The sequence below is a fragment of the Henckelia pumila genome, chromosome 2, assembly GCF_033568475.1.
Source record: "Henckelia pumila isolate YLH828 chromosome 2, ASM3356847v2, whole genome shotgun sequence".
Classification (NCBI taxonomy): domain Eukaryota; kingdom Viridiplantae; phylum Streptophyta; class Magnoliopsida; order Lamiales; family Gesneriaceae; genus Henckelia; species Henckelia pumila.
The window spans coordinates 126504233-126513543 of record NC_133121.1 but is presented as its reverse complement, the minus strand read 5'-3'; the positions used below and the strand labels follow the sequence as shown (position 1 = coordinate 126513543).

The 9311-nt window shown below is 28.9% G+C and overlaps 1 long non-coding RNA gene across 1 annotated transcript; it reads right to left on the bottom strand.

Annotated features, from left to right (window-relative positions):
- Window positions 1-3401: 3401 nt before the first annotated feature.
- On the bottom strand, window positions 3402-5169 carry LOC140884837 (uncharacterized). Its single transcript, XR_012150725.1, has 3 exons — window positions 5032-5169; window positions 4302-4615; window positions 3402-3745 (listed from the first exon to the last, which is right to left on the bottom strand). It is a non-coding gene; the product is annotated as an uncharacterized lncRNA (long non-coding RNA).
- Between the last annotated feature and the right edge of the window lie 4142 nt (window positions 5170-9311).

Genomic DNA, 9311 nt, shown 5'->3' with positions numbered 1-9311 from the left:
GGATGGTTAAGTGGAAAATTTGATTGTCTCGCATTGAAAAAGAAACATGGTATGAGTGAGCTTATAATATGTTACACTTTATGAAGTTGTAAAAATGATTGATCAAGAGGCTCTCTCTCGCGCACGCCTGCGCAGGGGGTGCAAATCAAGGGCCCGATTTTCACTGGAAATGGCTTCACTTGTGTGCAAGAGGACGAGCGCGACCTGAGTGCGTCGAATGTCGGACCGATCAAGGCAAAAATTGCCTACCTAGTGTTGGCCACCTTTTGATATTTTCTTTTATTAATTTTCAAAATATTTTCATATAATTTTTAATGGATCCTTCTGGATCTGACCTTCCACATGCCTGCATGTTCATGCTCCAGCTGATCAGACTGTTGGTGCTCCAGCTGGTCTGTCTTTTGGCCTTTCAGATCAAACTATTGGTGCTTCAGCTGGCTGGCCTTTGGCCTTTCAGATGGCAACCTGTGACTACCCATATGGCATCCGAGTGACTATAAATAGAGGCATCATTCTGTCCTTCAAGATGCACAATTTCGAACCCCTCGCTCCCTCTCAAATTCCTTCATTCTGCTACGCTGCTGCACTATTCTTGCACTTCTGTTCCGTCGTGATATTGTTCTGGTACATTCTCCATTCTCCGATGTAGTTCATTTGTGCTAGGTTTATACAAGGTTTTTCCGTTGTATCCTGGGAGATAGACGTCAGTGTAATTCTCGAAGCACACTCAGGAGGAGACGAATCTGTTTTAAGAAAACTGTACTAGTTATAGGCCTCGGTTTGATTAACTGTTTCCTTACTCATTCGATTTATACTTTTCAGTATTCACATACTCAATATACTACTGATTGTTAAACGATCTTAGTTCGTTCTTAGTATATTGTATCTGTTATATTCACGCTTTTGAGTTTGCATATTTTGGATAACACAAGTTTTGTTTTTACTGCTGTAATAGAACAGTTTGTGATTGTTCCAATTTAGCAATATGTCACCATTTTCAAAAGCTTTGATTGGGTGAACTAATGAGCCATAATATATGCAGGGGAAATCATCTACTTCTACAATTAAAAGTATTTCAGTCCAAGATTTGTCCACCCCGTATTCCTTCATCACCCATATAGCAGTAATATCTTCATTTACCGATCGAATGTCAAAAAAACACAAGCAATCATCCAAAATTCCCAAGGTCCCGATAACTGGTGGGACTGGTGGTGGTGGAAATGCAGGAAAGGGCTTGAACGACTCGGATTCAAGATCGAAACAAGAAATGAATCTGTCATCAGAGCCATAATAATCTTGCACAAACCCACGAAGATTTCCATTTAGGAACAAACTAAGGGAAAGATCATAATGTCCGAATGGCGGGCCTGCAGGCTGAACATGTCTCCATGACCCTGTTCCAAGCGTATGTACCAAACACTCATGGTTTTGAATAGTACTCAAGGATGGCGCTGCTTGGGGATCCGTTGAATTCCTATGAACATTCCTAACCACCTTGGATTGGCCACTAATCTTGCTTACGCCGAATCCATACTCACTAGTGTCAGGATGTTCCACAACACCTTCAATCCTTGGAAGAGCAATATGTTACGCCTTAAACGCATATAAATCTCGTGTATGAGATTAATGTTTTTAATGCATTAACAAATTTCAAAATATTATGTCTTGATGATTACAAAACTCGGTTAATTATTACTAACAATTTAAAGTGAGAAATTTGCAGATAATAATATTTTTGTGTATGGACAATATTGGAAGCAAGAACCGATAATCAAAAAAAATTGGAGATAAAACTTGATATGTTCGAATTTGCCCAGGTTTGAACGGTCCAAAAAAGGTTCGGACCATCCAAAGATTATTCAAGAATTTAATATGTTCGGATGACAAGCTCGGAGGCCACGAAAGACTTGTTCGGATGATCCGAAGCCAATTCGGACGGCCCGGAGTTTTCCTGAAATTTAATATTGCTCGGAGGCACTCTCGGAGGGCACGAAATGCACACTTCGGATGCCCCAAAGTCAGGATCGAAATCGAAACCTCCTCCGTCGACTTGGAATCGATTAACATGCAAGCAAACAGTTGATCAGGCTAAGATAAATATAAATCTGATTATCAATAAAATAAAATCAAGTCTAAAAAATCTCAAACAAACATCCAAGTTTTCTACATAAATTTGTCTGGTCCAATCACGTGGCCTTGATTGAAAGAAAAACTACTCACGAACCAAAATTATGATTCAAACATTTCACAAAGTATTGGGGTGTAAAAAATTTTGGAATAAAATAAGACTTCAATTAAAATATGACATTAATTTTTTTATGTTATATTATTTTAATTTCTTTTTGCGAAATGACTAATGATTAAAATGTATAACTTTAGTAAAATATATTGCAAACACTATTTATTTGGGCAAAAACTATTGTGAGACGGTCTCACGGGTTAATTTTGTGAGAAAAATCTTTTATTTGGGTTATCCAAAAAAAAGTATTACTTTCTATTGGAAATATGGGTAGGGTTAACTCGTCTCATAGATAAAAATTCGTGACGCCGTCTCACAAGAAACTTACTCATGATTCATTTGACGCGATATTTTTAATTGTTAAAAATATTTGCACAAAAATATATTAACTATTTTTATTTAATTTTAAAATATAAATATATTTTTATAAGATAATGTGATTACTTGAAAATCTTATTTTTTAAAGTTCAGAATAAAAATATTATTATGGAATAAGATATCAAAATATGCTAATGAAATATCACTTTATTGGAAAATTTTAAAATAAGAAAAAAATTAAAAAAAAGTAAAAAATCGTTTAAAAAATTCAAAAAAAAAAATAACGATAATTTAATGAATTATGTAATTTTGCTTTTTAAACTTTTCCATATTTTTTTATACATTTAATTTTTTAAGTAACTTATTTTGGGAATTATGATCATTAATAAATTTATTCAAAATAGAATAATCAATAAAAGGATATCATTGTCAATATATACTATAAAAATTAAAGGTGGAGGTGAAGTATAATTAATAAAAATTGAAGTCTAAATATCACTCTCCTATAATATAGAGGATTTTTCAAGTGCCCAACAATGTTTCTCGACTTCGTCCGCGACCACTAAAATTCGACACCGAGTTTTAGTGATTTTTGTTTTTGGTTTTTTGGATCAAACGAAATGAAAAAGCATTGATTGAACAACTGAAAATTTCTCATAATATATATACATATATTTAGTGATATATTTTGGGCGAGAAAATTTTAGCTTTCTGTTTGTAGTAGATTTTTTTTGTTATTATAAATAAATATAGATATAGATGAAACATTTGTATATTATGGATAAGATAAATTAAATTTTTCCTAATCAACGAACTTGTTAATTCAACAACAAAATCCAAGGCATATTTGAACTTGCTAGTAAGCGCATTCCAAAATACAGAAGAAATTTTGAAGTTTTCCCTGCATTTTTCCAACTGCTAACCAACAAAACGAAGTATGTCCCTTCTATCAACAATTCTACATAACCGAATTAAACAAAAAAGTAGAGTTGAACAATCAAGTTTTAGACAAAATTGAAGAAATTTGCATCTTGCGTTGGAACTAATGAACCTCGGAGTTTCGTCAGACGTGTAGAGAAATTTATCCAAGGTGTCTACTCTTTTGGTTTTTGATATCGAAGAACGAATAAATAGGAGGCAGGATTGCGTAAAGAGTTCCCCCCGCAATTGCCATTGGAATGCTCCTCGCTAGAGAGTACAATGTTATATATATCAGCCGAAATAAATACAAATTTAGCATCACTTTAAAATAAATCAAAGGAAAAAAAGAAGGAATTAATGAAGATAAAGTCCGGGCACTAATTGAAGTACATTCATCGATAAATATAAATTTGTTCCACATCCTCGCAAACAAGCCTTCAAATTAATACTAAATTGACCCCGGACACTACTCCTTACAAGTTAGCACACACATACACATTGCACAAGTATTGTTGATTTGGAGATTAGCATATAAACACAAGAAATCAAACATGATGGCATCCTTTCCTTGCACACTACAATGAACTATAAAATGAACATGGAGGACTGGTCACTAGCTAGAAGAGTATTAATTATTATGCGCATGAAACAATAACAAAATAGGCATAAAACCACATGAAGGAGAGTTAACTAATTGAATCACCATGTCTATACACACGTACACAATTAATCCAATATTTATTTAAACACTCGATCGAATAATCTCACACACATCAACTAATTATTAAGATAAATCAATAAATACAAATAATTAAAGCATCACCTGCGTAACCGAAACATGCAGCACCAGCCACAAATCCACCAACTGAGCAATTAATCAAGTCTTTTTTCTTACGGTATTTATCGAGTGACAGACTTACGGCAGCGAAGGTTGCGGTAACTGCAACACCCGTCAACCCAAAACGTCCCATCATCTTTGCTGAGTGAATCGCACAACCACCAACTCCTCCCTCAACAAGGGGCAGAGTGAACAAAGCAAATCCGGAACCACAAAATATCCCAGAAGCTAGACCCGAGGTCGCCCGCTCCACCGTTGTCTTCAAAATAGGCCGATCCATAACCGCAGAACCTTAATTTCTACAAAACACACACACACACACATAATTATATATATATATATATATCACTACTACACAACCCACTCCTCAAATACAATTAAAACTTGGATATATCGATCGAGCATGACAATGTCGTAACAAGCAAACTACCACATCAAAAATATATATGTTCAATCGATCGCAAAATTAATTAAATTAAAGCAACTATAAGTCCAAAAATACTGGACAACTGAAGCTGTGGTAAAATTTACTACATATCAAAATAATAATTCGAGCCATAAAACTAAAATTTCAAGCAGATACGTACACCAAATCAAAAGGGCGGGGCGGGCGAGAAAATAGCATTACCAATCAGTATTGAACTTAATTAAAGGGAAATTAGATTCTGCTTCAGCCAAATTGAAAGCAAAAACGTCATTAAAATTGAAGACAAACCTTTTGGAAGGAAAATAGTTGAAAGACGCTTGCTTGGACTCAGATTTTCTTCCCCTTTTATTTGACGTTTGCTTGGAAAATAAGATAGGTTTTCCGTCTATTGGACCTACTTACAAGCTTTTCTAGAAGCACCTTTCCGTCTATTGGGCCTACTTACAAGCTTTTCTTGTTTTCACTTGGAAGCTTTTTTTATTGAGTATATAAACCAGTTGGTTTTGATTGTTTTGGTTTTTTTTGATTGTTTTTTACTTTTTGGCAAACTCATTGCTTCAATTGAAAAAATTATCTTAAAAATTAATTATTCAAAAATATTATTAAATTTGCTCATAAAATTTAAAAGGCATACACAAAAAATCGTTACTTTTATTTTCAATTTAGTTTTTATGTTTCAATTTTTTGAAATAGTTATGTTTTGTTTTGTATCTATTATTTTAATTTTCTCTTATTATTACTTAAAATTTTAAAATTATAAATTAATTATAATATTTTTTTTTTGAGAGAATTATAATATATCTTATAGCATATGTAAATGCTACAAAAAAAATTAATTTTCAAATATTTTTATCGAAGTTAGTTTGCCGTGTATTAATATTTCTCAAATCTAATCTAATATTCTAATATATATATATATATATATATATATATATATATATATATATATATATATCTTAAAAAGCAAGAGTTTAATTGTGTATTGTTTATATTGTCCTTAGGTTTATTTATTTCTTTAAAATAGTTTTCATTTATTATGTGTTATATTGACAATGATGTCCTTTAATTGATTTTTTTTTTTTTTTTTTTACTTTTGGCAAACTCATTGTTTCAATTTTAAAAATTATCTTAAAAATTAATTGTTCAAAAATATTGTTAAATTTGTTCATAAAATTTAAAAGGCACACACAAGAAATCTTTACTTTCATTTTTAATTTAATTTTTATGTTTCAATTTATTGAAATAGTTATGTTTTGTTTTGTATCTATTATTTTAATTTTCTCTTATTATTACTTAAAATTTTAAAATTATAAATGAATTATAATATATTTTTTTTGAGAGAATTATAATATATCTTATAGCATAGGTAAATGCTACAAAAAAAATTAATTTTCAAATATTTTTATCGAAGTTAGTTTGCCGTGTATTAATATTTCTCAAATCTAATCTAATATTCTAATATATATATATATATATCTTAAAAATCAAGAGTTTAATTGTGTATTGTTTATATTGTCCTTAGGTTTATTTATTTCTTTAAAATAGTTTTCATTTATTATGTGTTATATTGACAATGATGTCCTTTAATTTATTTATTTTTTTTAATTTTGGAAAACTTATTGTTTCAATTTTAAAAATTATCTTAAAAATTAATTGTCCAAAACTATTGTTAAATTTGTTCATAAAATTTAAAAGGCACACACAAAAAATCGTTAATTTTATTTTTAATTTAGTTTTTATGTTTCAATTTATTGAAATAGTTATGTTTTGTTTTGTATCTATTATTTTACTTTTCTCTTCTTATTACTTAAAATATTAAAATTATAAATGCATTATAATATATTTTTTTGAGAAAATTATAATATATCTTATAACATAAGTAACTGCTACAAAAAAATTAATTTTCAAATATTTTTATCGAAGTTAGTTTTTCGTGTATTAATATCTCTCAAAATATAAAAACAAATTAGATAAAATTAATTTTAATATTTATTATATTATAAAAATTATTTTATTATCACAGGAGGAGATATCATTAAATATAAAATTATAAAAATCTTTTTTAATATTAAATTTTAAGAATTTTTATTTTATTCCAAAATTTAATAAAATTTTGTTAATAAAATATTTTTAAAAATTCCAATATTATATATATATATTATATAGTAAAATATTGTGACGATATTTTAAAATATTAAAATTTTTGAAAAAGTTTAGTTGTTTAAAATTGAAATATAAAACAATATTTTCATTTTAATTCATTTAATGATTAATTTTTTATCATTTGCAAGAATTTTTGAGGTTTTTTATGTCATTCTATAGATTTATTCAATGCGTATATAGATTTGCAAGACTATTTATTTATTCAACTCGCCTATGCCCCGTGGGCAAAATTTATTTTAATTTTTACTATAAACTGTGGAAAAAACATGATGTTACTTATACCATTGTTATTTTTTTGTTCCCTTGTCCATTCATTTATGATTTTTAAATTAAATTTTATTTTTCAGTTTTAATGTTTTTTTTCCCATACGTTGACATTAATTTTAGATGCCACATCGTCTTATGTTACATAACGATTTTCAAACGCTTCTACATGTCCTGGATATGGGAGTGGTTTCAATCCACTTATAAACCTATAAATTTAAGAACAAATTTTTTTTTTTTAAGAACAATTTTAAATTACGCTTTTCAGATCAGTTTATATCAAAATTGAAAATTAACTATCAAGATTGAGGAGTTGTTTTAAATGATTAAAAACCAATTTAGATTCTTTTATTTTTTTATTTTTTTCTTGTCATACCAATCCCCAATGAAATTATCAGAAATATAAATTCTCATACATTAAACAATAAAAATATTCATATTTAATATTTCAATTCATAAAACAATGTATACCGTTAATAAATAATTATTCAAAAAAAATAGCAGTAGCAACTCAATTGCCAATTATTAATATAAAATAAATGAATTTTTTCTAATTCAATAGACAACTAGAAACATTAACATAAAGTAAATGAAATTGTTTTTCAAAATTCACAGGGGAATAGACGAGTTGATAAGGCTCGAGGTGACGTGAGAAGAAATTTTCTAGCGTTGCGAGTTCGATCCTCGTGTGGAGCATATTCTATGCTAAATATTGTAGGGATATGCTCTGGGGTTGGTCATGTTGCTCCCTCCTTCAGTACACATCCTCGATTTAATCCCCCGCATGAACCAATGAGCATTTAACTCATGTGAGATGAGGACGTGAGATCCCCTTCGGAGTCAACCCTTTTAGATGAAATTGTTTCTCAAAATTCTATCTCACAACCGACTCTGATAGTCGGAGATCAAAGTACACTTTCACCTGCATTTGATTGAGAACTTGTGTGATGGCGTATATTATCTGCCAAGATAACTACCAATATAAATATAAATTAACATCATGAATTTGTAATCATAATATTTTTGAATTGATTGATTAGTATTCAGTTTGTGATTACCAGTGTAAGCAATACTACTTCATGTTTGGAGATGGAGCATGATCTTATTTTCACCTGAAAAATATATGCAAAACAATCAAATGCTACAATTTAACATGCTTATGTAAACTTGTGATACATCATGAAATATGTTAACTACTCATATAATTAAGATGAAAAAAAAAAAAAAAACCTCCAAAAATCGAAAGAAAAAGCAACATGGGATGGAGGAGTGACGGAAAAACGGCCGCTCTACTAAAATTAATATAATATTTATCTTCGAAGTTTTTTTTAAGCTCGGCACTTCAAAAGTTTAATTCAGACGTACTTTTAAATTTGTATAAAATTAATTAATTAAGAATTATTGTATAGATTAACTAATATTACTTTACGGTAAATAACTAAAAATTTTATATTTTAAGTCATTATATTTATATGTGATTTATATTTATATTTTTAATTTAAGAATCATGATTTTGTTTACTCTATTTAAGAATTACATTTGATAAATTTAAGGAACTAAGTATAAAAAAACAAAAAAAAACATAAGGTTAATTGGTAATAATTTTTATATTAATTACGATATGAATTTTTACTACGAGATAAAAATTAATTAACACATCTTTATAATAGTTTGAGTAATAAATTTATATACTACTAATCATAACATTTTTGTAATTTAAAATTTGTATGTAACTTATTTTAGATTTTAAAAATTAGTTTAGTTATACTTTGGCTTATAACCTCATATGTATTATACTGTGATTTGGAAGGGGTTTTTAGGTACTTCAAATCGAGAAAACTTATTCTATATGTACAATTTCAAACCCGGCCCATCTAAAAAAAATAGATTAAAAAATGCGAATTACAACAACAATAATATTCATCACAAATATTCGATGTTAAAAGTATTCAATATGAGTGGTTTTTAAACGAATCTTAGAATTTATATTTACAAGAGCGGTTTATACGTTGTTTTACAAAAAAATCATAGCTAAAAATATTTAGTACGAGCAGTACGTACCAAGATTGCTTCTGATAGTTATATAATTAAGAGAGGCTTATTTCTGCGGTTTAAACGAATCAACGTTAAAACTATGCAAT